Consider the following 26,392-nt stretch of genomic DNA (forward strand, 5'->3'; position numbering starts at 1 on the left):
TTTAACATAACATCATTTTGATAGGAACTATTTCTTAATGATTTCATTCTTTTTATCCCAACAACCTTATAGTAAATAGAAGCATGTTATTCTTAGATTGAGAACCTTTTTCTTCAGCAACATTAAATGCTGGCTAAGCACTGTGTAACCTCTACTACATTATCACAAAATGAACATAAACTTTGAAACCAGACAAACCTGAGTTTGAGATACAATATCACCAGCTTAGTTGTCACCACCTCCCCAAAGCCATTTCTGAAACCTTTCCCCTTCCTTATTATCTACTTTCCTTTGTGTTCACAAGAAACTCTGACATAATTCTCCAGCCCACATTTGCATATTATGGATTGCCACTAGCATGGACTGAGGGAAAATTTTTTTTCTTATTTTGTAATTATTCTACATTGTATTAAAATTATCAGCTACTCTGTAAATTTCCCCCATTACTACTTCTACAAGCAAAGGGGTACACTTACTCAACAAACAGCCCAGTACATTTTAGGTGCTCCTTTGTCATTCTTAAAATGACAAGGGAATAGACAACATTTAAGTGGCTTGATTTATCTTTCTCTTAAAGGGAGAATAAAAGAGAGGGATGATAATCTGCCCTCTCCATAGCAATGTTGATAAAAAAAAAAAGCAAGCAAGAAAACAAATAAAACATAAGTAGAGTTTATCAATAAAATAAGACCAGAAAATGTAAAGCTAAAGCATCATTCTGAGCAAAACTTGAAGCAAGTAGGGGCACTCATGTTGAAATGTCATCATGGGCTACATAATGGCTTCTGTTTAGTTAGGTAGACAAATGAGTTTCTTGCAATTAATTTGGTTCTTTGGAAATACTGAAGCATATTTCTGAGAAAAAGTAGAGTTGTGAAACTCTATGGCACATTTTAAGATGTCTGCTCCTCCCTTTATTTGGTATTTAATTAGCTCATATAACTAATGGAAGTGTCAGGAAATAGCCCAGAAGCTTCCTTCAAAAGCTCCTGACCTCTCATCACTGTTTCTTTTTTTATTTCTTTTGAGATGAAATATTTTTCACAAGTGGACTCTTGGCTAGAGTAAGTTGAATACATGTGGAAATATTATGTAAACCCTCAAATATGATATAAAATATAGTGTGGCATTACCATTACAATAATTATTAGGGGAAAGTGAAATGACATCAGAGAAGAAGGGGAGACCATGGGATTCCCTTTTGGGTATTTACCTGAGTGTACCTCCCTTGATTTGTATTCCTAGAAAGAAGAATGTGGAGGCCTACATACTTAGACATATTTACTCCAGCCCACTAGCATGGACTGAGGGGAAATCTTTTTTTTTTAATTTCTTTATTGATAAAGGTATTACTTATGTGTCCTCATCTCTTTATTAACCCCCAACCCCCCCCACTATTGCCCTCACCCCCCTGGGGTTCATGTCCATTGGTTGGGCTTATATTCATGCATACAAGTCCTTTGATTGATCTTTCCTCCTTTCCCCACTCTTCCCTATCATTCCTCTGAGGTCTGGCAGTCTAATAGATGCTTCTCTGCCTCTGGATCTGTCCTTGTTCATCAGTTTATGTTATTCATTATATTCAACAAATGAGTAAGATCATGTGGTATTTGTCTTTCTATGACTGACTTATTTCACTTAGTATAATGCACTCTAGTTCCATCCATGCTGTTGCAAATGGTAAGAACTCCTTTTTTTTTAACAGCAGCATATTATTCCATTGTGTAGATATACCACAGGTTTTTAATCCACTCGTCTGCTGATGGGCACTTAGGCTGTTTCCAAATCTTAGCTATGGTGAATTGTGCTGCTATGAACATAGGGGTGCATATATCTTTTCTGATTCATGTTTCTAGTTTCTTGGGATATATTCCTAAAAGTGGAATCACTGGGTCAAATGGGAGTTCCATTTTTAGTTTATTGAGGAAACTCCATACTGTTCTCCACAGTGCCTGCACCAGCCTGCATTCCCACCAGCAGTGCAAAAGAGTACCTTTTTCTCCACATCCTTGCCATGACCTGTCATTTGTTGATTTGTTCATGATAGCCATTCTCACAGGTGTGAGATGATACCACATTGTTGTTTTGATTTGCATCTCTTGGATAATTAGTGACTTTGAGCATGTTTTCATATGACTCTTAGCCTTCCTTCTGTCATCCTTCGCAAAGTGTCTATTTAGGTCCGTTGCCCATTTTTTTTTTTATTGGATTGTTTATCTTCCTTTTGTTAAATTGTATAAGTTCCCTGCAAATGTTGGAGAATAAACCCATATCTGTGATGTCATTAGCAAATATGGACTCCCATGCAGTGGGCTTTCTTATTGTTTTGTTGATGGTTTCTTTTGCTGTGAAAAAGCTTTTTATTTTGATGTAGTCCCATTTGTTTATTTTTTCTTTAGTTTCTATTGCCTTTGGAGCAGTATCAATGAAGAAGTTCCTTTGGCATATGTCTGAGATTTTTCTGCCTGTGAATTCCTCTAGTATTTTTATGATTTCCCAGCTTATGTTTAAGTCCTTTTTCCATTTTGAGTTTATTTTTGTGTATGGTGTAAGTTGGTGATCTAGTTTCATTTTTTTGCATGTATCTGTCCAATTCCCTCAACAACATTTGTTGAAGAAACTGTCTTAACTCCATTGTAAGTTCATGCCTCCTTTGTCAAACATTAATTGGGCATAGTGATTAGGTCAATTTCTGGGTTCTCTATTCTATTCCATTGGTATATATGTCTGTTCTTATGCCAGTACCAGGCTGTTTTAAGAACAGTAGCTTTGTAATACAGCTTGATATCTGGTATAGAGATCCCACCTACTTTGTTCTTCTTTCCCAGGATTGCTATGGCTATTCAGGGTCTTTTTTAATTTCAGATGAATTTTTGGAAAGTTTGTTGTAGGTCTGTGAAATATGCCATTAGTATTTTACTTGGGATTGCATTGAATCTATAGATTGCTTTGGTTAGTATGGACATTTTGATGATGTTGATTCTACTAATCCATGAGCACAATATGTTCTTCCATCTATTTATGTCTTCCTCTATCTATTTTTTTCAGTGTCCTGTAGTTTTTCACATATAGGTCTTTTAACTCCTTAGTAAAGTTTATTCCTAGGTATCTTAATTTTTTGGTGTGATGGTAAATGGGATTGCTTTTTTAGTCTTTTTTTTTTTCTGTAAGTTCACTGTTGGTGTAAAGAAATGCCATAGATTTCTAGGCATTAATTTTGTATCCTGCTACATTGCCAAATTCATTTATTAAGTCTAATAGTTTTTGATTGAGTCTTAAGGTTTTTTATGTACAGTATCATGACATCTGCAAACAAAGACAATTTTACTTCTTTTCCAATTTGGATGCTTTTTATTTTTTCTTCTTCTCCGACCGCAATGGCTAGTACTTTCAGTACTATGTTGAACAGGAGTGGTGAGAGTGGGCATCCCTGTCTTGTTCCTGTTCTTAGGGGAAATGGTTTCAGGTTTTGCACATTGAGAATGATGTTTTCTGTGGGTTTGTCATATATAGCTTTTATGTTGAGGTATGATCCTTCTATTCCCACCTTGCTGAGTGTTTTTATTTAAAAAGGGGGTGTTGGATTTTGTCAAATGCTTTATCTGCATCAATTGATATGATTATGTGATTTTTATCTCTTAATTTGTATATGTGATGTATCATGTTTATTGATTTTTGGATATTGTACCATCCTTGTATCCCTAGGATAAATCCTACTTGGTCATGGTGTATGATCTTTCTGATGTATTGCTATATCTGGTTTGCTAGAATTTTGTTGAGGATTTTGGCATCTATGTGCATGAAAGATATTGGCCTATAATTCTCTTTCATTGTGTTGTCTCTATCTGGTTTTGATATTAGGGTGATGCTGGCTTCATAGCAGGAGCTTGGAAGTGTTCCTTCCTCTTGAATTTTTTGGAACAGTCTGAGGAGAATAGGCTTTATTTCTTCCTTGAATGTTTAGTAAAACTCTCCTGTGAAGCCGTCTTGCCCCAGGCTTTTGTTTGCTGGGAGCTTTTTTTATTTTTTATTTTTATATTTAAACTAATGTCATTCTATATACATCGGAATAAATGATATTTTGTGTACCAGACATTGCAATACTGTTCATTTCCCTTTATCATTCAAACTTGCCAATTTTGTCATTTAAAAAAACCTTTATTGGGTCATATGCACATTACCCTCCCACTCAAATTAAGGGAAAAACTAAAAACAGAAATAATGAATCCCAATAAGAACCCTCTCAAGACAACATAAACTATGAATATAAAGCTGCTAGTTAATATGGTAAAGGCAGAATTTTCAGATTTGTATAAAAAATCCTGTAATTTAGATAGATGTTTTCCTAAACACATTATAAATCTTTGCCACCATGTAAAGTTATCCTACTTTGAAATTTATACCAAATGTACAAAACCAAAAACAAGGACCCATGAAAAAATTTTGTGTGTTCTTTATGGCCTGAGAACATGCACATTTTTGAGTAATTAAAAGGGTAACTACGAGAACCTGACATTTTTCTGTATCTCACCTCTTCTGTCTAGCATATTTGTATCATTTGTAAATGCAAGACAGTAACATCTTACTAGCAGAGGTCTTGTCTATCTCCCTCTTTCTTCTCTTTTAACTAATCCTACTCAATTTTCTCTCATCTTCCTGAGCATATTCCATAACAACATTGCAAGTTGGTTAAAAAAATAAGAAAAAAAGAAAGTTTTACAGGGTTTTGTTGATTAATTATTTACCAGTGGAGTCACTCCATCAGAAATTCAATTTCATTGGCTAGTAGCTGGTTCATATTGAGCTTGGTGAGCAGTTCTTGCTCAGTTCTTTCAGGGTTCCTGTCAAAAGAACTGGAACTTGCACTCATGGTATAGACAGCAGTGCTGGCTGGGGGACCCAGCTCTGGTTCACTAGTCTCACTGACCATGGACACTATGGAGAGCAGGGACATACACCGGGTGAGCTGGCCAGAGGGCATAAGGGAGGCGGCATAGTCTGCTATGATACTAGTTACATCTAGATTACAATCCTTATCAAATGTGATGAAATCTACATTTGCATTGGCCTCCCAGACACAGAAGGAGCCATCATCTTTCATCAACAGGTCAATGCCACACACATCCATTCCCAGGATATTAGACACCTGGATAGCTAGCTGCTTCCCTTGTTCACTCAATGAGCACATCATTCCCACACCACCTAGTGAGCAGTTGCTTTGCATCCTCCCATCTGTTGAACAACTTAACATGGTGCCAAACACACCAACTCCCACAATAATGACACATATATCCTATCCATGAGACTCTTTAACATACTTCTGGAACAGGTATGGAGCTTCATGGCAAATAAGATGGCTTAGATCAGCCAAATGGTGCTTATCTTGAGCCAAGAAAATAGCTTTGCCTCTATGATATCGTGTATTCTTCAGTACCATTGGGAACTCCCGTACTTCTGCTTCATCAGTCATCTTAGAAAAAAATCATGACCACCATAAGAGAAAGTATTGGGCAGAGGAACACTATGGCCAGCCAATTCTTGAAAGGTCCAGAACTTATTCACACAGTTCAGAATGACTTGAGGTCGGTTCATCAACCAGCATCCCATCTTCTCTAGGTGGCATTAGACAGTGATGTCACTATCACTTTGCACCCAAGGGGTTGGTACTGTCACTACCACCACCAGTAATTAGTTCTCCATTGATCCGCAAACCCAGGTTTCCTTGCTCAATTGTCAGCACCACCTCATCCATCACCACAGTCCTAAAGTCCAGCTCCTCCTAACACTTGGCCTTTAATGTTCTTAAGATTTCTTTTTGGGGCTAGTCTTCCCTGATTTGATGATCTGTCAAAAACAACAACGTGGCAGCCACGGAGCTACACATATTGACCTGCTTATTCTTCCTTTTCTTGGATTATTTCTTCCTGGATGTAAACTCCTTTTGATTGCAGGAGCTAGTAGAACAAGTCCAAAACCTACAGGGTGGGCCATCAGGAAGAGCGGGCTGGAACTCGAGGGCAGGAGTCCTCAGGTGAAACTGCTCTCTGCTGGGAGCTTTTTGATGACTGTTACAATTTCTTTCACATTTATCGGCCTATTGAGATTTTTAGAATCTTTCCTATTGAGTTTTTGGAAGGTTGTATTTTTCTAGGAATATGTCCATTTCCTCTAGGTTGTCTAGTTTGTTGGATTAGAATTGTTCATAGTATTTTTTTTAACAATCCTTTGTATTTCTATGGGGTCTGTTGTTATTTCATCTCTCTCATTTCTGATTTTGTTTATTTGAGTCATCTCTCTTTGCTTCTTGGTGAGCCTGGCTAGAGGTTCATCAATCTTGTTTATCCTTTCAAAGAACCAGCTATTGGTTTCATTGATCTTTTGTGGGTTTTTTTTTTTGGTCTCTATGTCATTTATTTCTTCTCTGATCTTTATTATCTCCTTCCTTCTGCTCACTTTTTTATTGTTCTCTTTCTAATTCTTTGAGTTGTAGAGTTAGATGATTTACTATTGTATAATTTTACCTTGTTTTTTTGAGGTAGGTTTGTAGAGCTATAAATTTTCCTCTCAGGACTGCTTTCATTGTGTCCCATAGATTTTGGATTGTTGTGTTTTTGTTGTCATTGGTTTCCAGGATGCTTTTAATTTTTTTCTTTGGTCTCTTTGGTAAACCCAATCATTATTTAATAGCATGCTAATATTAAGCTTCCAGGTGATTGAGATTTTTTTATTGTTTTTATTGTAGTTTATTTCTAATTTTATGGCATTATGGTCTGAGAAGATGCTTGGTATGATTTCAATCTTCTTGAATTTGGGGAGACTTTGCATGTGACCCAATATATGGTTTAATTTTGAAAATGTCCCATGTGTACTTGAGAAGAACATATATTCTGTGGCTTTGGGTGAAATGTTCTGAAGATGTCAGTAAAGTCCATCCGATCTAGTGAATCATTTAGGATTTCTTTGTCTTTGCTGATTTTTTGTTTAGAGGATTTATCCAGTGATCTCAGTGTTGTATTAAAGTCCCCTACTATGATTGTATTGTTGTCAATCTCTCCTTTGATATCTTCCAGAAATTTTGTTATGTATTTGGGTGCTCCTGCGTTGGGTACATATATGTTTATCAGGATTATATCCTCTTGTTGTATTGATCCCTTTAGTATTATGAAGTGGCCTTCCTTATCGCTTGGCCTTCACTTTGAGGTCTATTTTGTCAGATATAAGTATTGCCACCCCAGCTTTTTAAAAATTTTATTTCCATTTGCTCGAAAGATATTTTTCCATCCCTTCACTTTCAGTCTGTGTGAGTCTCTTGTTCTGAGGTGGGTCTCCTGTAGACAGCATATATATGGGTCATGTTTTTTTTTTTATCCATTCAGCTACTTGATGTCTTTTGATTAGAGCATTTAGTCAGTTTATGTTTAAAGTTATTACTGAAAGATATTTGTTTGTAGACATATCTATTTTTGTGTCTTTTTCCCCCCTGTTTATTTCTTCTTTCTATAGTATTCCCTTTAGCATTTCTTGCATTGCTGGTTTGGTAGTGATAAGCTCCTTTAGTCTTTTTTGTCTGCGAAGCTCCTGATTTCCCCTTCAATTTTGATTCATAGTCTTGCTGGATAGAGTATTCTTGGATTCAATCCTTTGCTTTGCAACACTTTATATACCTCTTTCTATTCCCTTCTAGCTTGATGTGTTTCTGTTGAGAAATCATTTGATAATCTGATGGGAGATCCTTTGTAGGTAACTCTGTCTCTCTCTTACAGCCTTTAAGATTCTCTTTGTTGTTGCTATTTGCCATTGTAATTATGACATGTCTTGGTGTGGGTCTTTTGGGGTTGATCCTGCTTGGGACTCTCTATACTTGTGTAACTTTTTTCTTCCCCATATCTGGGAAGTTTTCTGTCTTTATTTTTTCAAATATATTTTTTAATTCTTGCTGCTCTTCTTGTCCTTCTAGAAGCCCTATTTTACTTATTTTACTTCATTTCATGTTGTCCCAAAGCTCACTTAGGCTTTCTTCCTGCTTTTTAATTTTTTTTCTCCAATTTCTGTTCAGATTGAGATTGTTTCTGTACCTGAGCTTCTAACTCACTAATTCGATCCTCTGATTCTTCTAGTCTACTGTTGAAACTTTCCATGGTGTTTTTGATTGTAGCTATATCACTTTTCATTTCTTCCTGATTCTTGCATAGGCTGTTGATTTTCTCATCCATCCAATGTTTAAATTCCACAACCGTTACTCAGAATTTTTTTTTCTGTCATGTTGCATGATTCAATTTCACTAATTTCCTTTCTTGTAGACTCCTCATTTTCTTTCCTCTGGGGATTGTGTCATCTCTCCATTCTGACTATCACCAGAAGGTTTAAGCAAGTTGCATGGACCTGGGACTTATGCTGTGGAAACTTCATACCACCCGAGTTTCACTGAAGTGCTCTGACACTAGGACGTGTGGCTGCCGTGGGTTGGTGGGAAGCTGGCTTGCCCAGGGTCAGTGCTCCCAGTGTTCAGTGTGGTCTTGTGTATTCACTTAGAATCAGGGACCCTGCTGGCACCACACTGTTGGCGTGTGCTTAAAATGAGTCCCCTAGAGCAGTGTTTCCCAACCTTCTCTCATGATGAGAATCACCTGGTGGAGTTGTTAAAACACAGATTCCCAGATCCCAACTAAGAAGTGCTAAACTAGAATTTTTGGGAACATATAGGTAAAATTGTATACTTAACTAGTGCTCTAAGACAGATTTTATATACAGAGCACTAAGTTAGGTATGCAATTTTACCTATATGTTCTCAAAAATTCTAGTTTAGCACTTCTTAGTTGGGATTCAGGAATCTGTGTTTTAACAACTCCACCAGGTGATTCTCATCATGAGAGAAGGTTGGGAAACACTGCCCTAGAGTAGGAGTGTCGAACTCAATCAGAGAAGGGGCCAAAATCTAAAATCCAGCCTAAATCGCGGGCCAAATGGTTTACTGAACAGTCATAAACTGTCATTGTGATGGAAACGCAGCGGAGTGCAGTGATGACAGCGCGGTGTGGGCCACATTGCAAGGCCTGGCGGAACGGATTTGGCCCGCGGGCCTTGTGTTTGACACATGTGCCCTAGAGCATAGGAGGAGTCAGAGTTTCCCTGTGTCTGCACCAAGAATTGAGTATTAGAGTCTCTGTTGCCTCATGTGGCTTCTCACTGAGAATCAGGGTCTCCATGTGCACATGCACCAAGAGTTGGAGTCACTGACGCTTAGTGTGAATGCTCTGTGAGTCAGGGATCCCAGGTGCACAAGTTAAGAAACAGAGTCAAGTTAGTGGTGCTCAGTTCTGCCTCTTGCTGGGAGAATTTGGGTCCAGGTCACCATGGGGGACTGGGTTGCACAATAGCTCTGTGGCGTGTCTCCACTGGGGAAAACTGACTTCTGTGTGTGCTTGCCCAGAATCAAAATCAGGTGGCACTGCCGTTCTGCATGGGCTTTGAGTTTGGTCATCTGATGGTGTTGCAGGGAGCAGATTCCAGTCTCTCAAATTCCAGTAGCAGCACTGCAGTCCACGCTCACTCTCTCAAGCTCAGATTTCCTGTAGGGGAGCTGCGGCTTGAGCGAGGGGCGGGTCTATCAGTTACTATGGTGTTGCCTGGGAGCCTGCAGGGAGGGGGATAGGCTCTTTGACTCACAGAAATCTGCTCCCAGAAAGTCTGCATTCTTGTTGTCTGCTAGTCTGAAGCTGTGGTCGCAGTTCTGTCCCCAGTGGCTGCAGGGTCCTGGTTTGCATCTCAGATGCAACTGGGTGGTGCTGAGGCCAGGATCCTAGTCTCAAGCAGCTCTGTTTCTCAAGATGCCATGGTCTCTGAGCCTACACTGGCTGCCCAGAAGTGTCCGCTTTGTGCGCTGGGCTCTGCCATCTAAGACTGCCCAGTTTGGCAGCCCCTTGGAGGACCTTCAGAATCATACTGTCCCTAGCTCATACAAACACACACACACACACACCACATGTCTACACTCTCTTCTACTGGTTCCTCATTCTCTCCCACTCTCCCTCCCTACCTTCCTGCCAGTCACTATCTTGATCTCTCATTACTGTTTCTAATAGTATAATTAGATCAGACTTTGAAGTTAGCTTTTACAGAGACTCCTATTTTCTCAAGTCAAAGAGAAAATTAAGAAAGCTTATTATCTTGTATTTGGAACTTCATACAGCTAAAATGGCATATGAATACTTCAGAGTCAGTGCTAAATATTCACCTGATAGCTCCCATAATGCTACTGCAAAATCTCTTGCTAATTCCAAAATTACAATGCTGTAATTTAAAATAAATTATTATGTATTGCTCTCAGAAATATGGTACAATAATTTTCAAAATGAGACATTTTGGAATAGGGGAGATGATTTTTGTCCCTATACTTCATTGCAATACTGCTTTCAACACAGACTCTCTGTGGCTGAGAAAATGTACTCAAATTTAAGGAAACTGCAGTGGACTTTTAAAATTAAGATCACGTGTACATTATAGAATATAAAGATGCTGTATTATAAAGTTGTGCACCTGAAGCGTATAATTTTGTTAACTAACTAGAGGCCTGGTGCACAAAATGTGTGCATGGGTAGGGTCCCTAAGCTTGGCCAGTGATCAGGGCTGATCAGGGCCTTCCTTCATTCTGCACTGCCCCCTCATGGTCAGCACATATCATACTGAGTGATTAAACTCCTGGTAGGTCAATCTCCTAAGGGGACACTTTGCATATTACACTTTTATATAGATAAATTTGTTGCCTAGGATAGGAATCCTTTATGACAGCTAACAAAGTACAGTATTTCTGCAATAATAGTTATGATGATGATGTTGAAAATTGCTAGTGTCTGTTTTGTGACAGCCAGAGTTGTTGTAAACATTGTATAAGTAGCAGTTCATTTTAGTGGATAGTATTACTGAACACTGGGCACTTGGCTTCCTTTCCTTAATCCACCTGATCCTGGTGACACTAATGGGAGGAAGACCATGTCTATCTACACTAATAAAAGCAAAAGATGCAAATTGACTACCTTTGCAACACCCACCAGCCAATCAAGAGTGAGTATGCAAATAATACAATAAAGATGGCAGGTTAATTTGCATATGCATATGCCTAGTGGCTGGTGGCAGAATGCTTGCTTCATTGCCATGGAAATGACACAGGCATTCACCACCATCCCAGCTGCTCTGGACCTCTGGATAGCATGGGAAGGCGGAAAGGCAGCTCTGGGCTAGAGTTAAGGCAGAAAGGCGGCTCCAGCTGAAGTGAAGGCAATGCCAGCAGCCAGGGGAAGGAAGGCCCATTCTTGCATGAATCTTCATGCATTGGGCATCTAGTAAAGAAATTATTTACTTTGATGATGGTGGATATAGGTTCTGAACCTACCGTCATCAAAGAATGATAATGGTAATCTAACAAAAAAAGGTTCCTTTATTTACCTATTATCTTTTGCCATCTTAATGTGCAATGATAAAGAATTTTGTTTTCAATTTACTTAGATGAAGAAGTTGAAAGACAGGTTATTCTAGTCTTATCCTCACCCGCCACTCTTACCTCTAAACTCTCATATAATAATTAACATAGGACAAATGGGCTTTTGAGATTTAAGTCTTTCTTTTCTTTTTTTCTTGTAAGATGGTCGCTTTTTCTCTTCCCTTCAGAATGTTACCATTTTATTCAACACATTCCTCAAGCCTCCTTCTCTCAGTTCAAATCTTGTACTGGAGCAGTTAAAGCTGCATAAGGCCATGCCACATGACCACGAATAGGTGCTGGCTTAAGAAAGGGGTTCCCCTAAATCAGCTGCCAAGAGTAAGAAGGCCTGTCCTTCTGCCTTTCCTCTCTGCTGGGAGCACCCAGCACCCCAGGCCTTGGAAAGCTACATTTCCAAAGCTACACACTCCCATTCCACCACAACAAAGCTTCCCCAGGACACACAACACAGCACCCTCTACCCAAGTCCCTAGAAAAACAGCACTACTGGTGACTCCTCCCTGAACATGCCTCCTGCAACCCTGGGCCAAGATGCCTCAGACCCTCTGGTCCCCTGTGGGCACCTGCATTCTGGTTTGGAAGCAGGGGAGTCAGGTGAAGTGAGGCTGAACCCAGGGCAATTTTCAAAAACCCAGGAGAGTCTAGACTGCTGGTAAGCTGAACCTCACCCACTCACCACCCAAGTCTGGTAACACCACAGCCAGGCTGGACACTTGAAGGGGTTGCAAGTTTCAATCTACCCTGCAAGACTCGGTGTTCCTTGCAAATAATTCTATTTTTCAGGGAGGAGGAATTTTGATTATTAGACTCATGGCATATGCCAACCATTTGTAACCAAAAACCATTTGTAACTAAGTGGTGATATAAATGATGCTAATAAATGCCAGAAAGTTTATATGTTGTGATTTACCTTATTGTTATTTTATCATTCTGAGTGGCATTCATTATTAGTGATCTGTAGCAAAGACTGCTTTTCTAAAAAAATCATCTTGATGGAGAAATTAACATATTGAAACTAAAGTTTCTTATCCCTTGAAATTCACTAATAGCAACTGTTTTCCATAATGTCTGCACCAGTCTGCATTCCCATCAGCAGTGTACTAAAGTTCCCTTTTCTCCATTTCCTTGACAGTACTTGTCATTTGTTGATTTTTTGATAGTAGGCATTCTGACAGGTGTGAGGTGATACCTCATTGTCATTTTAATTTGCATCTCTCTGATGATTAGTGACTTTGAGATTTTTTCATATGTCTCTTGGCCATCTGTATGTCCACTTTGGAGAAGTGTCTATTTATGTCCTTTTCCCAGTTTTTAATTGGATTGTTTGTCTTTCTTTTGTTAAGTTGTATAAATTTATATTAGAAATCAAGGATTTAGTGAGAACATTTATTTTTAGTACTAAGATAATGCATTGTCTTTAATGTGACCAACAGTAGAATATTATGGTTAATGAGTGTTTTTATGTGATAATTAATACCATAGCATAGTATTTAACATTGTATGGAAAATATACTGGGTTTTCACTAAATTGTAAACCGAAGAATATAAGTACCATATGAAAATTCTTTTGTGTAGCCAACATAGTAGTGGCCTGACATCAGTCAAATACCGAAAGTTATGTAATCTCTTATCAACATTACCATTAAAAAAATATTACATGCGATTGAATACTTTGGTCATTGAAGGCCATGTTGAAATACATACATTTTCTCACGCTAAAATACCAACCATTGTTGATTGGTTAACCAATGATTAACCTGTTACTGGCAGAATCAATGCTAGATATGCTTGGGAAGTCCTAAGTGTGCAGAGCTCTCTTGGTGTTAAATGGCTGGAATGCTTCAGTGATCAGAACGTAAATATAGACTCCTCTGCTGGTTCTCATACTACTTACCTTTGTGTCATTAGAATAATCAGTTAACCTCACTGAACCTGTAAAATGATGGAAGCTCAGTTATTTGAACTTTAAGTTCTCTTCTAGTTCTCAGACTCTAGGTATAACTTAGTAGTGATCTAATTATCTGAGGAATATAGAGACATTCAAACCATTATTTCAGGACCATTGAAATTATAACAGGGCAATGCTTATGTTAATATTATTAATCTACTGCAAAATTAACACTTAGATCTATTTAAAATTACATGAAGGAAGCAAATAATTTTATTAAATTCTGGCTAACCATTTCAAGTATCTGACTTCCTAATACCCCTATCTTAACACATGTATAAAGAAACTTCTTGTATAGGTGATAAGTACAAAGTCAATTTTACTGTTATGTCCCAGTAGGACATTGCTTGTCCATTTTCCCTAACTGATGAGACCAGACCTCATTCCAGTCTGACTGTAGGTATTTCAGTCATACCCTGTCTGTCTTGGCAAAATTTCTTTAGCTTGATTAATACTTGTTATCAACTTCCCAAGTGAGAACATTTATGGAATAATGTACTTTTTTAAAGCCATTAGCCCTATTTACTCCTGATAACACAAACAATTAATTTAGTCTTTAATTAATTTAAGGGTAAAAAGTAGAATATGTGGGCACTTTTGTACCCACAAATGTTATATTATGTACATCACAGTCTTGTCTAATCAGTGAAACCGAACTTGTAATAATTAGAAAATCTTATATTAAATGGTCTTCACCATAACTTACCTTAGACCCGTGGTCGGCAAACTGTGGCTCTTTGGCCCCTTGACTGTGGCTCTTCCACAAAATACCACAGCCTGGGCAAGTCTATTTTGAAGAAGTGGCTTTAGAAGAAGTTTAAGTTTACAAAATTTGGCTCTCAAAAGAAATTTTAATCGTATTGTTGATATTTGGCTCTGTTGACTAATGAGTTTGCCAACCACTGCCCTAGGCCAACCACAGGTGGATTGTAGTTAAGAGGGATACAATTTAACAGAAAGAATGGTGTAGTGGAAAGAGAATAGGGTCAAGGGTGCACATGATTCCTGGTATAATATTAGTGTTAACAGTGACAGGTTTTACTATCAAAAGCATTATCATCCTCTATGGTTGTCATTGTAATTAAGGGGAAAAGGAACACTGGGTTACAGATGCTGCACTCAATTCTCTATCATACCCTGATATATGACAATAATGTTACTATTTCCTATACCCACCTCTTTGTGCCACTGTACATATTAAATGGAATAAAAAGCTCAATCTTTGGTGTCAGACAGTGAAAATACCAATACCACTTCTGAGCTAAGATAGTTTTCAAATCTCTTTAACCTCCAGCTTCTTATCTTTAAAAATGGAACTAATCATACCCAACTTTAAGCATTGCAATATTAAGTCATATATAGAAATAATAGTAATGAAATGAGATGCCACATGTGAAAGTGCTTTTAAATTGTAAAGGTATTTAATATGTAAGACTGTTAAATGTTATATTACAGAATTTCCGATTCATTATTTATGATATATAGATGTCTTTAGAATTGGCAAACCTTGATTTTTTTACTTTATTTTTATTATTTTTAAAAAAAATATTTGGCTCATATGATCTTCCACTGAACCATTTAACAAAGAACAAAGAGACACATGAAAGTAAAGGAAGGATATGTGCATTTGGAATTGGGGAAGAGATAAACTATGAAGGCCGTCAGAATTCTTGGCCATAGATGCAATAATAATATTCTATTTTCAATAAATCTATGTAATTAATTCTTAGAGGCATCAAACTTCAAGATGTAGGAGGACAAAAATGTTACCTTATAGATTTAAAGTGATAACACTGGTACCAAAATAGGATAGCTTTTTAAATAAGTTGCTTAACTGAAGTCTCATGAATTGCACGCAGCAAGCCATAGCCAGGAATAAGGTAATCATGGAAGCAACTCAAAGGAAGCCAACAAACTTTGGCCTTTCCATCAATAAGAGTTTTCCTACAAGATGAGATATGTTATCACAAGCCCTTTCTGGCTGCAGATTTACAAATACCAAGATATTGGAGCTAGACTCAATAAAACTTACCTTTCTAGGATAAATTATTTTAGGGAAACTCAGTTTTATCTGAGGGGTATTTTCAACTAAAATGAACATTCTCCTAAATAATTTAATGTGTACTGTTTACCATATGATAGTCACACTTTGTTGGAATATTTATCTGAGTGACCATGTATCACTAACTAAAGACAATATCCTCAGCATGGTGAAGAGAGATATTTAATCTTCAATTCCAGTAGCTTTTGCCCTTGGATATCATCATTGGATGACAAAAGATGGGGACAAAAGGTAACAAGTCAAGAAAATTGGGTCTTAGAAAGGTAAAGAATAGAATGTAAGATTGTCTAGATGGGACTTCTTTGGCATCATTAAAGAACTAACTAACTAAATGTTATTTCATTTTTACCTGAGGAATTTCAGAGATGGCACTGTTGTGTTGGACATGTAGCACATTATTTTAATAACTAAAAACAGTTTGTGTTCTCTGCAGTTTATTGATGGTTTTTAAAAGTGAGATCCAGAGATGTTTAAAACCTGCTGAAAACAATGTAATTCATAGGCATCTGGAATTCGGACTTGACTCCAGGCATATCTGTCTCCAAAGGGTCATACGCAAGTCTCTACAGATATCTATTCCGCATTTAACAGTCTTAACTGTCCAATAGTGAATTCACACTGTCATATATGTTGTATAGAAGAGCTACTCATAGAATATCTAGTTCTGAGCTCCTCTGCTTTTATTTTTAGTTCCTATTTGTTTTGAGTTGTTTGAATCATATTTTACAGACCTATTTCTTCTACAAATCCAATGTTTTCTGTGGTTTTTGTATATCTAATATTTAAACTTTATGCAAATTAGACTTTTAAAATGGCAATATTTTAGCAAATCAGACCTCTAGCATTTATTGTATTTCCCATATGTTTGTAGTTATTGAGCATCAGCCAAAATTATCTCATTGTAGATAAATACCTTAACATCTTACCATGGAGGTATCCAAATTGATTACTATAAGCAAGAAGGTAGGTATTTTTAATATTAAGAGGAAAACTCCAGGGAAAGTAACAACAACATTATCTCTGAGCACTGTGATCCTACAATTCTGATACCCAGTGTTCTTAGCTGAGAAATGGGAATGTGGTTTAAGCTATCCCATTTTCCTACTTATTATTTGGACATAAAATTATTATAAACTTAGGTGTGGGAGGGAAGCATTCTAATGTTTTCTAAGAAGAGAAGAAAATTAGTTTCTTCTACCCCATATTATCCTTCTCTCATGTAAAGTCAATGAATTAACTTTTCTTAAAGTAATTGTGCTTTGATTTTGTGTAGATTAAAGGAGGGGTGAGAAAACTGTAGACTGTCAATTCTTTTTAATTTAATTTTTTAATTACTGTTGACATTCAATCTTATTTTATATGAGTTTCAGGAGTATAGCAAGTGGTTACTAGTAGACAGTTATGTAATTTATGAAGTGGTTCCCCCATAATTCAAGTACTGTACCCAACTGAAACCATACATAATTATTACAATATCATTTACCATATTCCTTATTTTTTACTTTACATCCCCATGATAATTTTGTAGCTACCAATTTGTATTTCTTAATCCATTCACTTTTTTTCAAGTGGACCCAGCCTTCTAATCTCTCTACCCTCTAGCAATCCTTAATTTGTTTTTGGTATCTATGAGTCTGTTTCCATTTTGTTGTTTGTCTATAGTGTCCTTTAGATCCCACATATATGTAAAATTATATGCTATTTGTCTTTCTCTGTATGACTTATTTCACTTAGTATAGGCCATCCAACTTGTCATAAATGGCAGCATTTCATTCTTTTTCATGGATGGGTAATATTCCATTGTATCATTGTATACACTGTGTGGCCAGATTATTATGATCTCTGAAAGCATAATAATATTTCCACTCAGTATATATATATATATTAGAGGCTGGGTGCATGACCTGGCCAGGAGGAAAGGACATGGGTGTTGGGCCAGCTTGCCTGCTGGTCAAACTGATGGAGGAGACAAGTTGCATGTTAACCTTTTATTATATAGGGTATGCACTGAGTGGCCATATTATTATGCATTCGGAGATCATAATAATCTGGCCATCCAGTGTATATGTACCACTTCTTTATCTAGTCATCTATTGATAGGCACTTGGGTTATTTCCATTTGTCCTGTATCATAAATAATGCTGCAATGAACATAGGATGCATATATATTTTTTTGAATTAGTGTTTTGGATTTCTTTGAATGTACACCCAGAAGTGGAATTGCTAGGTCCTATGGTAGTTCCATTTTTATTTTTTTGAGGAACTTCCATACTGTTTTCCCTAGTGGCCACACTAATTTGCAGTCCTACCATGGATTATGTCAATTCTTGATGCTTTCATATGCATATATTTTGTGTAAGTATACATTCCCATATAGCCTATATAATAAAAGCCTAATGTGCTAAGTGTCTGGTCATCCAGTCATCCATTCAACCAATCAAAGCATAATATGCTAATGATATTGCTAAGACTACTCAACCATTCATTATGTGCACTCACCACCAGGGAGCAGACAGTCGACTAGTCACTGTGACATGTACTGACCACCAGGGGGCAGATGCTCTGACCAGTAGGTTAGCTTGCTGCTGGGGCCAATCAGGACTGAGTGAGATGGGCCTGACACGCCCTGGAGCCCTCCCGTGATCCCTCCCCAGCTGGCCAATCTCTTACGTCCCTCCCTGGCCTTGATCATGCACCTGTGGAGTCCCTTGGCCTGGCCTGCCCCCTCTTGCAATCTTGCAATCTGGGAACCCTCAGGGGGCTCATTGAATGCCAGGTAGTTACATCCATATAATAAAAGCCTAAGCAACCATTATGGTGGAATGGCCGAAATGACCAGTCACTGTGATGCACACTGACCACCAGGGGGCAGACACTCAATGCAGGAGCTGCCCCCTGATGGTCAGTGCACTCCCACAGGGGGCATGCCTCTCAGCCAACATAGTAACAGTGGCAGGAGCCTCTCCTGTCTCTGCGGCAGCACTAAGGAGTAGCAAGCTGAGTGGTAAGGAGCGAGGAGTCCTGGACTGTGAGAGGGCACAGGCCAGGCTGAGGGACCCTCTTACCCCCAGTGCATGAACTTTGTGCACTGGGATTCTAATAGATAATATAGAATAATGAATTAGCTACCTGGAAAACTATTAAAATAGTGAAATTCACCCAAACGGAAGAGCAAAAATAACAAAAATGAGACAATATAATGATAGTTTAAAGGATATCTGGTATAAGATCAAGTATACTAATACTTACATTATAGAAACCCCAGAAGGAAAAGATAAAGAAAGTGTATTTGAATAAATAATGGCTGAAACCTTTTTTTAACATGCTGACTGAAGGAAACAGACATCCAGGTCCAGGAAGCACAGAGAGTTCCAAACAAGATGAGCCCAACAAATAAATGGGGGGACATATTGTGCTTATGGATTGGAAGGATTAATATTGTTAAAATGTCCATACTCCCTCAAGCAATTTATAGGTGCAATATAATCCCTATCAAAATACCAGTGGTACTGTTCTCAGAACTAGAACAAGTAATTTTAAAATTAAAATGAAATCACAAAAGATCCCAAATAGCCAAGCAATATAGAGAAAGAAGAACAAAGTGGGAGGCATCACACTCACTAATTGCGAACTATATGACAAAGTATCATATACAAAATAGTATGGGACTGTCACAAAAGTAGACACATAGATCAATGGAACAGAACTGAGAGCTCAGAAATAAACTTCACTTAATATGGTCCATTAATTTATTACAACAAAGGCAAAAATATACAGGGGAAATGACAGTCTATTCAATATTTGGTGTTGGAAAACTCTACAGATACATTCTTAAAAATAAAATAGGACCATTTTTTTATGCCATATATAAAGACAAACTAAACATGAATTATAAACTTAAATATAAGACCTAAAACCATAAAACTGCTAGAAGGAAACATAGTCAGTAAACTCTTTGACATAGATCTTAGCAATATCTTTTCTGATATATCTCCTCAGGCAAGGGCAACAAAAGAAAAAAATAAATAAACAAATGGGACTACATCAAACTAAAAAAAAACAACAAAAAAAAAACACCTTTTGTTGGGAACCATCAACAAAATGAAAAGACTACCTACTAAATGGGAGAATATATTTGCAGATGATATATGTCTGATACAGGGTGAATATTTAAACTATACGGTATAAGGAACTTGTACAATTCACAATTTAAAAAAAGCCAAACAATCCAATTAAAAGTGGGCAGAGGATCTAAATACACATTTCTCCAAGAAAAACATACAGATGGCCCATAGACATATGAAAAGATGCTGAACATCAGGGAAATGCAAGTCAAAACCACAGTGAGCTACACCACAAACCTCTGAGAATGGCTATTATAAAAACAAACAAACTATAATTGAAAAATTAAAATTTTAAAAAGTCAATAAATAGCAACTGTTGGCAAGAGAAAAGGGAACCTTCATGCACTGTTGGTGGGTTTCTAATTAATGCAAGCGCTATGAAAATCTGTATGGAGTTACCTCAAAAAATAAATTAGAAAAAGAACTATCATATGAGTCAGCAATTCCACTGAAGGAAATAAAAACACTAATTCAAAAAGATATATAGACCCCTTTGTTCATGGCAACATTATTTACAGTAGCCAAGATATGAAAGCAAGCTGTATGTCCATTGACAGGTAATGGATAAAGAATATATGGTATCAATATGCAATGGAAGATTAATCTATAATAAAAAAGAATATCTTGCCATTTGCAACAACATGGATGGATCCAGAGGGTGTTATGCTACATGAGATAAGTCAGAGAAAGATAAGTACCATATGATTGTACTTATATGGAGAATTTAAAGAACAAAATGAATAAACAAACAAAATTAAAATAGACTCATAGAGAAGACAGAATAATGGTTGTCAGAGTAGAGAGGAGTAGGGGATTGTTTAAAAAGGTAAAGGGAGAATAAGAGATATAAAATTCCAGTTACAAAACAAATGAAACATACTGGTGTAGTGAACAGCCAGGGAATATAATCAGCAATATTATAATAATTGGACAATGATAGATGGTTATTACACTTATCATGGTGATCACATTGTAAGGAATCTTATCTAATAAAAAGGGAATATGCTAATTGACCCTCACACCATCACAAAGATGGCAGCACCCACAGCCAATAATGAGAGAATATGCTAATTGACTGGATGTACTCAAATATGGCAGTGCCCACAGCCAATAAAGAAGGAATATACTAATTGACTGTCCCACCCTAAAAGATGGTGACATCCACAGCCAATAAGGAAGAAATATGCTAATTGACTGTCATGCCCTAAAAGATGGTGGTGCTCACAGCCACAAGATGGCAGTGCCCAGTCTCCTTAGCTGAGCTGTCCAGGGCTGCCCAAGGCTCAGGTAACCAGGGCCAGCTGAGGCTTACACTGCCAGCAGTGACAGCAGCAGAGGTGTGATGGGGTGTTGCCTTCCCCTGATCACCAGGTTGCCTCCCACCCCTGAGGGCTCCTGGACTGTGATAAGGGGCAGGCCAGGATGAGGGACCCCCCACTTCCAGTGCATAAATTTTCATGTACTGGGCCTCTAGTATACATAGGCCAAATTACTATGTTGCACACTATATTACAATGTATAATGTTGTATGTCAATTATAATTTGACTAGAGGCTAGATGCACAAAATTCATGCATAGGGGTGTGTGTGTCCCTTAGCCCAACCTGCACCCTCTCAAATCTGAGACCCCTCTCACCATCCAGAACTGCTGGCTCCCAACTGCTCGCCTACCTGATTGCTCCTATCTGCTTCTGCCTGCCAGCCTGATCACCTCCTAACCATTTCCCTGTCAGCCTGATCAATGCCTAACTGCTCACCTGCCAGCCAAAATGCCACTAACTGCTCTCCCATGCCAGTCTTGTCACCCCTAACTGCCCTCCCCTGCTGGCCTGGTTACCCCTAACTGTCCTTCTCTGATGACCTGATCACCCCTAACTGCCCTCCCTGCCAGCCTGATTGCCCCTAGCTGTCCTCCCCTGCTGGCCTGATTGCCTACAACTGCCCTCCCTTGCAGGCCTGGTTTCTCCCTTCCCTGCTGGCCATCTTGTGGTGGCCTTCTTGTGTCCACATGGGTGTGGCTATCTTTGACCACATGGGGGCAGCCATCTTGTGTGTTGGAGTGAAGGTCAATGTGCATATTACCTCTTTATTATATAGGATAACATTTTTAAAAACTCAATTTTTAAGTTTTTAGAGGTCTTGGCAATTTTTTTTATCCTAATACTTAAGATACATTCTAATTAACATCACCAGTAATTATAATTACTGTAATTACTTTCTTTTTTAATAAGGCCCATAACAGGTTAGCCTCCTTCCAGGAATCAACCAGGAAAAAATTAATGACATTTTAAATTTTCACTGAGAAGCTGCAGCACTAGGAGGATCTGACTCAACATTCCATAGCGTGCATGGCTGTAGTTAATGAGAAACATCAAGATATTCAATTCCTTGTAAGTGTAAAACATGATAAAACATGAATCATAAATCTTTTGAGCAGCAACGAAATAATTACACTAAAATAATTGGGCATTCTGCGGAAGTTCAAATTTTTGGTTGTCCTTTATTTTAATTACCACAAAAGGATAATTAATCTGTTTCAAAATCTTTCCTATAAAGCTCTTCCTGGGCCAAAAGTTTGAAGCAAACAATTTTTTTTTTTGAGAAAGTATTACTGAGGGGGAAGTGTCAGCTCCCCTGAGAGCTGTAATTTTTCTGATAGTTCTTTGAAAAGCAGACCATGGAAAGTATATTTGGAGAAGACTGACATAAAGTCATTTCTCCCCAGATATAAGTTCAAATAGGAAGATAAGATCTTGAATTTGAGATATCATAATGAATTTCCAAAAAAAATTACCCTGACTTTGTCCTAATCTATACTTCGCCTATGTTGGGAAGGTTATATTGATTAAGCATTATATATCACTAGAATCTGAAATGTATATGGAATTTTCTGGGAGGGGCAGGGAATTATAGTTTTCTCCTATTTTTATTAATATCATTGAATAAAAAATGCAGGACTGATTCTTGGATTTTAATAGAATTGTCTTGTTCTTCAAACTCTTATCTAAGTAGAAAATATATAGGAAATTAATTTTCTCATTCTGAGGAATACTTGGGATATTTAAAATTCAGTTTGCATGCTTTTATTTCTGCATGGAAAGGAAATCCTAGCTTTGAATCATTTTAAAATGGTATACTTTTTAGCCTGACTGGTTTGGCTCAGTGGACAGAGCATCAGCCTGCGGACGACTGAGGGGTCCCAGGTTCGATTTCAGTCAAGGGCATGTACCTTGGTTGCTTGCCCATCTCCAGAGGGGGATGTGCAGGAGGCAGCTAATTGATGTTTCTAACTCTCTATTCCTCTCTGTAAAAAATCAATAAAATCTCTCTCTATATATTTTTAATATATTTTATTGATTTTTTACAGAGAGGAAGGGAGAGAGATAGAGAGCTTGAAACGTCGATAAGAGAGAAACATCGACCAGCTGCCTCCTGCACACCCCCCACCAGGGATGTGCCCACAACCAAGGTACAAGCCCTTGACCGGAATCGAACCTGGGACCTTTCAGTCCACAGACTGACGCTCTACCACTGAGCCAAACTGGTTTTGGCAAAATCTATATATTTTTTAAAAGGTACACTTTTTAGACCAAAACTGTATGGAAATTTTATAATTTCTTTTTCCTGGTTATTCAATTTAATCCCATCTCTTATACTTCAGATGGGTTCTCTCAAGCATTTTCACTTCTAGTCAACAAATGGATATTTCTTCCCTGTGAAATCATAAAGACTTTCATGTGACCAAATTTTTCATGACTTGTTTTTATTCTCTATCAACCTTCTTAAAACGTTAAAATACAATTCTGAGAGAAAGTTCTCTGCATGAATAAATTGATGTGTTGCATTCACTTAGTTGCTTCCATTAAATTTTAGAAGAACCTTACAAAATTGGTGAGGTTGTTTTGTATAGAGTCCTCGGGGGAATTAGGCCCAAGAACAGACAGTTCATTCTCATTCAGGGTATAGAGTGGCTCAGAAAAAGACTCTTACGTGTGTGTGTGTGTGTGTGTGTGTGTGTGTGTGTGTGTGTGTTTAATTTGGCAAGAGTCTGTTGCCCAGAAGTGAGTGACTAGTACAAATGCATGCCAAAGACTATATAGCTTGGCAGATGTCAACAGTTATAATTGCTTTCATTATTTCCATTCCCCATGGTTAGTCAGACTATTTTGTGCCACAGTCACTTATTAAAATGAAACCAGAATAAAGAAGCAGCCAAAACTCTTTAGCAATGATGGCTTTTAGAGGAAAGAGCAAAGAAAACTTTATTTTTCATCAATAAAAGACAGCATAAAAAATCATTTTGTGTGAGAAAGCTAGGGAGAAGTAGGCTGATATATTGGGCAAGGTAATTTCAGGCTAAGTGTTAAAGGAACTGTGAGGTTGAAATATATGAATTTGCTAATATTTATCTTTTTTGACTTACATAAATATCAATGTCACATAGTTCAACCTTATATTATTCATTTCCTACAGAACAAGTTTATAATAGCGAAGGACTTTAGGGTTAGATTGTTTGGAGGCAAACCCCACCTCTGTCACTTAAAATTTGTGCGATTTTTGGTTAAACTGTTGCACCTCTCTGTGTCTTCAGCTTCTCATCTGTATTGGTAGTATTAATACAGAAATATAAGTATATTTTTTACTGTAGTTTGTAGAATTTAGTTGTTTCTAGTCTGGAGTAATTACAAGCAATATTGCTAAAAACAGTTCTTTTACATGTCTTGATATTCAGGAGTGAGCCTTTTAAAAATATATTTTATTGATTTTTTATAGAGAGGTAGAGAGAAGGAGAGAGTTAGAAACATTGATGAGAGAGAAACATCGATCAACTGCCTCCTGCACACCCACTACTGGGGATATGCCCGTAACCAAGTTACATGCCCTTGACTGGAATCAAACCTAGGTTCCTTCATTCCACAGGCCGATGGTCTATCCACTAAGCCAAATCGGTTAGGGCAGAAGTGAGCCTTCCTTTAGACTATATACCCACCAATAGAACTTCTGGATCAGAGGGTACACAATTTTCTAATAATGTTATGCAGTGCTAGGTTGTTTTTCAACATTGCTGTATTAGTGTACATTCCCACCACAGTTGTATAAGTTCCTATTTTTATACATGCTTGCCAACACAAGCATAGTCCCACTTTAAGTTTTGCTAATCTGGTGATTATTTGTTAATCTTTAATGGTTGTTTTAATTTTCCTAATTACTAATACATTTGAGCATCTTTAAATATGTATATTGCTTATTTGGATTTGTTGTTTTGTGTGTGTGTGTGTGTGTGTGTGTGTGTGTGTGAAGAACCTTTCCATTTTTTTCAATTACATTGTTTGTTGTCTTCTTACTGATGCTTAGGAGCACTATATTTCAAGATTATTATCAACTAAATTTATAGCTTAAATTTTTTGACCACTGAAAATCATTGTGAGTTCTGGCTTGTGCTTAAAAATGATAAGGAACAGGTTCCCTCCACTTCTCAACTCCAAGGCACTTTTCCTTGAAGAACCTAATAATGAGGTATTTAGCTTTACCTTTCATATCTTTATATTTAGGGTATAATTCTTTAGGGGTCCAGCTTAAAATGGGGATACTTTTCTGTTTGAATTCTTATCTGAATACATTCAAACCCTCTTGTCTAGCAAGTTTCACAGGGAAAAAGATGCTTCAATCTTCAGCATACATCTGGGCTCCAGTCTTGACTACAATATTGCTCTGACAATTCTTTACTGTCAGCTCTTTGACACACACACACACACACACACACACACACACACACACATCCAAATGTCCAATATATCTATTTGGTAGTGCTGTTCCTAAGCACGTAGTCTGCCATGTTTCAGAAAATGTACAGAAGATAGAACTTCAATACATTATACTTGTGTTATTAAAAAATCTTTTCAGAAAAGGAACAATCCAATTTCCACTCTGATAGTACCACACACAAATGGTGAAGCACTTTATTTCCTGCCAAACATCTTTTGTCACGTAAGCATAGGCATTACACATTTCTAAAGAAATTCATCTTGCCTCCCAAGGAATATTACAAAATCACTGTTTGCCTCAAAGATTTTAATTAGAACATGATATTTCAGCTCTCCATTAGTTGCCCTTAGATGGAAACACTGAATTTAATCACTGCCAATTTTTTTAAAATTCCAGAAATTATTCAAGGTTGATGCTGAAAAATAGATTACCTAATGAAACTAAATTAGTGCTAGATTTTGTAACTTATTTAAATTATTTGAATTTTTTTTTCTAAAAAGAAGAAAGTTCATTGGGTTGGGGGTGAGGGGGCACAGCTAGAGCTCTGTATTACTAATGTTAAGAAAGAACCAAATACAGACTGAGCATTCACTAAATATTTGGTGACCTGAAATGTTGACAAAGGATCCCAAAGTCTTCAAAGGCCATTTTCCCCTTTGACCACTTAAACTGTTCAGAATGAGGCATGTCTTAAAACATAAACAGAAAGCTAATGGGACTAGAAGCAGATAAAGAAATATGAAAGCAGAGAAGAGCAATAAAGAAAATGTCAGGAGAGCTGGGAAGATGGCGACATAGGTAAACACTTGTACATGCTGCCTCTCACAACCACATCAGAGCTGCAACTGAGAATCTTATCTGAGACCTGAAAAAACCACAACTGTGGAGACCACTGAGCAGCTGTGGGGCCCTGGTTTGAGCCGACCAACAGATTCCACAGAAAGGTTGGATTTTGCTGGGGATAATGTGGGGTGTCTAGTTCCCAACAGGGGAGGT

General features: G+C 37.5%; 1 protein-coding gene and 1 pseudogene across 1 annotated transcript in view; both read right to left on the reverse strand.

Moving 5' to 3' along the window:
• Positions 1–26,392, reverse strand: part of HTR2C (5-hydroxytryptamine receptor 2C) — a 392,965-nt gene that overhangs the window by 159,667 nt on the left and 206,906 nt on the right. The window lies entirely within an intron of this gene.
• LOC118728183 lies at positions 4,439–5,949 on the reverse strand (annotated as a pseudogene).

This window comes from Pipistrellus kuhlii, unplaced genomic scaffold (assembly GCF_014108245.1).
Source record: "Pipistrellus kuhlii isolate mPipKuh1 unplaced genomic scaffold, mPipKuh1.p scaffold_m20_p_29, whole genome shotgun sequence".
In the NCBI taxonomy this organism is placed as follows: domain Eukaryota; kingdom Metazoa; phylum Chordata; class Mammalia; order Chiroptera; family Vespertilionidae; genus Pipistrellus; species Pipistrellus kuhlii.